The following is a 5,258-nucleotide window of genomic DNA, read 5'->3' as shown; positions in this document are numbered from 1 at the left end:
CTCCGTCCTGCGGTCTGCCCTCCTGGCGCTGAGCACGTCTTCTCTCCCTTCCCAGGTCCTGCGGTTCCTGCCTCCACTGGCCCCAGGCCTCTAGTGGGGGCTCTTTGTGTTGTGTTCACCTCGTTTGCTAGTCCGTGTGTTCGTTGCCACGCGCTGTGGTCCAGGAGGAAGCAGATGGCTGAGGACGAGCCCACCCAGGCTGCTGGACCTGCCTGCAGCCCCCTTGGCTCCCTCGTGGGTGGTGCCAGGGAGCCCTGGGTCCCTGTTGCCTCCTCCAGGTGTCCATCTGCACCTGTGTCTCTGGTTTTCTCAGCTGACAGATAATTTTTAGCCTCTCTCTCCCCCTGTGTCCCTCAAAGCAATTAGCGTCTTGTGCGGACACTCAGGGGTGTTTTTCTTCTGTTCCCCTGGCTTCCTGTGCCTCTTGAGAACAAGATCTACTTGCCTGAGCAGTGGCCTTGGAGACCTGGGCCAGCCATGGGGTGTTGTAGCTGCAAAACCCCACCCACATGCGAGGTTCAGGTGCAGTTCAAGGGAAAGCCTGAGGGAGGCCATGTCTGTGTCCAGGACTTGGAATCCTGCTGGCCAGTGACTGCCGCCCACCAGGTAGCAGGAGGCCAGGTGAATGGGCACTGCCTTGGCTCTCAGGTTGCCCACCTCCAGAAGAGAGAGAGATTGTGTTTACCCCCTGACAGGTGCCCTCACACTTGGTATCATGAGGTTTCATGTGGCATGAACACGTTGTAACATTGCCTGATTAAATGTAAGAAAGTTCATCAAACTTGTGCTGTATCAGCTTCTGTCCTTGACCTGGGGCTAGTGGGGAGAAGGGGGAACAGGCAGTTACCCAAGAAGAATACCCACTCTTTCTTTTCCTTGCCCATGGACCAAGTTCTGTCCTTTTCTCCTTCCCAGCAGGAGTCCCCCCTGCCTGAAACTGTCCCCTAGCACTCATGCCCAACTGGACTCCCTTCCCCACCTCCATGACAGCAGTCACAGCCTATCCCACCCTGATTCCCAAGATCCGCTGCCCTCCTGCTCTTTCTAAGAGGATGTCTTCTAGAGAAAGGATCTGTGAGGGAACTGTGGAGTCCTGGGTCCTTGTCACACAGATGGGGTGGAGGAGATGACACCTAGAGGCTGCTCTGAGGGCTCAGCAAGGTGCTGTAAGGAAAATGCTCCCAGCATCTTCTAAGAGAACCGTGTAGGAAACATGCGTGTTTTCCCAGCTTGGTCTTGTCCCAGGTCCTGACTGGTACTAGGCAGATAAGCATTGCCATCGCACACTACAGCTTGTATTGCTTGTCATTGTAACCCAGTGCCTTGCACAGGGCCTGGCAAGCAGGTTCGGTCTGTGGGAACAGTGACTGATAGACACCTCTCTGTGGAGATAGTGTAATGCCAGACTCGAGGGATGCCAATAGACCTTCAGAAGCCAAATCCGATGCAATCACACAAGACTCTTTATTGCAAGCTCGAGCCTGGACTCACAACCTGGACTCACAAACGTTCTGACGCAGCTGTCCCAGGGAGTGAACCCTGGTCCTTTGTTCAGTGAGGATTTTTATAGGTTTTTGGAGATACTCTATGTGTCACAACATCACACAGCAAATCATTTCATACTGTGGGAAAGCCAAACAACAACTCTTAACATTGATTAAGCACATTCACTGGTGGAACAAGTTGGGTAGGGGTGATTGGTTAGTACAAGAGGGGGATTCCTTTGAACTGATTGGTTTAGGCCACGAGGGGTGTATGTGCTAAACTACATGGTTTCCTAACATGTTATCAACCACCATAAACTACTGTGGGGTGTGGGGGGGGTCGTTTGGCATCCCAGGTATTTTCCCTGTCTCATGCTGATTGGTGGTTGCTAGGCAATTGCTATGGGTCCTCACTTAGCCTAACTGAGTCAAAGACACCTGGAGCTGCAGATCTCTCCTGTTATTTGCAAACAACTCAGCAGGGTGGGTATGTGCCTAGGAGTGCTCTGTGGGTCTTTCCAAGGACAAGGGTCACGCCCCCTTCCTTGGACAGGCTTTGCTCTGAGGTAGAGGCTGGTTTCTCAAAAATGGAGTCACATCAGTTTCTCAATAGAGCAGGAGGAGAGACCAGCTGGATGCCTCCTTTTATTTAGAAGTCTTTAGTTAGGAGCAGTCCTTGCAAGATTGTTGACCAGATAGATATTCACCACCTCTAGGAGCTGTGCTGGGCACTGGGGACACAGCAGTGAGCAGAGCAGAGGCCCTGTCGACATGCCCATGTTATTCTGGGAGAAGATAAAGGAGAAGCTTAGAACCTGCAGAATCCCAGAAGAAAACAGAACTGGTGGCTTGGGGCTGGGCTGGGCTGACTGGCTGAGAACTGCTTGCCTGTGCAGGTGGCCTTTAAGATGAGCCTTGAAAATGAGGGCAGATTCATGAATCCAGAAGAGAGATTGGCAAGGCCTAGGCCGGTATAATGTGTCATTTAGAAAACGGAAATACAGCAGAAGGATTTCTTTTCACTGGAAGCAGTGCTGTTTTGCAAGGAGGATAAGTGGCCCTAAGAAATGAACTGTCCATGAACTTGGAAGCTGTTTTCCACAATAAGAATGACCTTAGGGCTTTGGTTGGAACTGCTGGGTGAGCCACGGGGAAGGGTCAGTTTGGGCAGGGAGAAATCAGGAGTTCTCAGGCTGCATTTGAGATTCCCAGAACCCCTCCATTTGGAAGTGTCAATCGGCCTTTGGTTGAATATGATGGTTCTAGAACTCAGGTCAGGACCAAAACAATTACATTCAGGAGTCTAAAATATAAATAAATAAGGGGCCTGACTGAGGTCTAATGTGGAGATGGTGACTTCATGCAAGAGAAGTTGCAGCTGTGTGCACATGTGCAAGAAGGGTCTGCAGAAAGGGGTCATCTGATGAGAGCACAGATAGCTGGGTCCCAGGCAGACCCTCCTGGAGGGACCCTGAGCCACAGTGGGTATGTGGGCATCTGCCTGGCAATCCTCTGTTCTGCCACTCTTGTTCTTCCCTCAAAGTCGAGGTTTACTGTTTGGTTGAAATCCTTTAAGTACTTCATAATTTCAAGTACTGTACATGAACATTTATTTACATTATCTTTAATTTCTTTCAAGCAGGTGTTGCAGGTTTGGGGGCTTAGGGCTTGCAGTTCTTTTATTAACATGATTCCTAAGTATTTTATCCTTTTTTATTGTGATTTTTTTTAAAAAAAAAAAGATTTTGAGAACTTTTTTAAATTGCATGGCTAAAACTCTAGGCCTTTGGAAGGGAATACCCTATTTCCCCACCCTTGCCCCGGGCAACCACCACTTCATTTTCTGCTTCCCTGAGTTGGAGGACTTTAGCTACTTCATCTGAATAGAATCCTGCAAGTATTTGCCCTACGATCAAGGCTTATTTCACTGAGCTTTTTGCCTTCCAGCTTCCTCCATGTTGAGTGGCACAGGATTACCCTATTTTCTAAGGCAAATAATATCCCACTCTTCATTCATTCAGTGGACATTTGGGTAGTTTCCTTATCATTGATCATTATAGGTAATGAATGCTTCAGTGGACGTGGGAGAGCCAATGTCTCTGCAAGTTTGGGCTTTCAGTTCTTTTGGATAAATGCCCAGAAGGGAGATTCTGGTACTTCTGTTGTTAATTTTTTGAGAGAAGAACCTCCCTGTTTTCCATAACAGTTGTACTGTGACAGCCTAGGGGTGCTGGGTTTGTTGTCTCCCTTCAGCAAAGAATTGAAGATCAGGACACACAGAGAGCAAGCAAGCAGCAGGTTTATTGCCAAAGCCACAGAGACAGACTTCTCTACAGAGAAAAGGCCCCAGAGCTGGGAGTCCAGAGCAGAGTTTGGCCTGTTCTTTTTATGATCTCTGGAATTCCCTCCTTTTCTTGTCACACCCCCACCCTCCACGCTCTCGTCACTATTACTGACAGGTGCCCCCTCTGTCCACACGCTTATGTTAGTTTTTCTGTTGGATCCCCCACTTAGGAGCACAGGTAGGGAAGTGTCTGTCTGAGTGGGTCCCCTGCTGTGTCCAGGAGGGCTTTCATCAAGCAGGAAGTTGACCTCATTGGAAGGCCCTCTCCAGGCTCCTTTGTTCTGGCCCTGCCCCGACATCCTCACTGCCATCTCGCCCCCACATGCCTGCACCCTCCTCTCTCTGCCTTGAGAAACCAGCCTCTACCTCAGAGCAAAGCCTGTCCAAGGAAGGGGGCATGACCCTTGTCCTTGGAAAAAACCCACAGAGCACTCCTAGGCACATACCCACCCTGCTAAGTTGTTTATCTACAAATAACAGGAGAGATCTGCAGCGCCAGGTGTCCCTGACTCAGGCTAGGTGAGGACCCAGAGCAACCCCCTAGCAACCACCAGTCATCATGAGACAGGGAAAATACCTGAGATGTCAGGTGACCCCCCAGTAGTTTATGGTGGTTGATAACATGTTGGGAAACCATGTAGTTCAGCACGTACACCCCTCGAGGCTTAAACCAATCAATTCAAATGAATCCCCCTCTGTACTAACCAATCACCCCTACCCAACTTGTTCCCAACAGTGAATGTACTAATCATGTTTTAGAGTTGTTTTATGATTTTCCCGCGGTGTGTGATGATTTGCTAAGAGATGCTATGATGTATGTGGAATCCCTGCCTTCCCCAAAGAGTGTTTAAAACTGCTGCAAACCCTGGGCTCGGGGCCTCTCAATGTCACCAGTTTCTGTGTGCACACGGAGGACCGAGCTAGCTCGCAATAAACACCTCTTTGCTGCTTGTAAGGGTCCGGCGAACGACGGAGGAAGAGACCACCAAGAGACCGACTCATGCAACAGCAAAAGGGGGTTTATTGCAGATCCAGCGTGCTGGGGCTCCAGGCTCACTCAAGAAGGGAGAGCGGCCAAGAGCCCCGAGCAGGGGTTGAGCAGTGCTTAAGTACACTTTTTTAGGGAGGGCAGGGACTTTACATACATCACAGTCCCCTTTAACAAATCACCATACACCGCGGGAAAATCAAACAACAATTCTCAAACATGATTAGTACATTCATTGGCGGGAACAGGTCAGGCTGGAGTGATAGGTCAGTCCTAAGGAGGGGGATACATTCAAACTGATTGGTTTGGGCCCTGAGGTGCCAAGCTGCACAGGGTCCAGGTTGTTAAACAACTAAGTGGTCAGGGGGAATTATCTAATGGGCAGTCCCGGGAATTGTCCTAACAGCTACAGGAATTTCAGGCTTTGAGTGTAGCTTAGAAA

Source organism: Marmota marmota, unplaced genomic scaffold (assembly GCF_001458135.2).
Source record: "Marmota marmota marmota unplaced genomic scaffold, marMar, whole genome shotgun sequence".
In the NCBI taxonomy this organism is placed as follows: domain Eukaryota; kingdom Metazoa; phylum Chordata; class Mammalia; order Rodentia; family Sciuridae; genus Marmota; species Marmota marmota.
Note: the sequence above shows the minus strand (reverse complement) of the source record.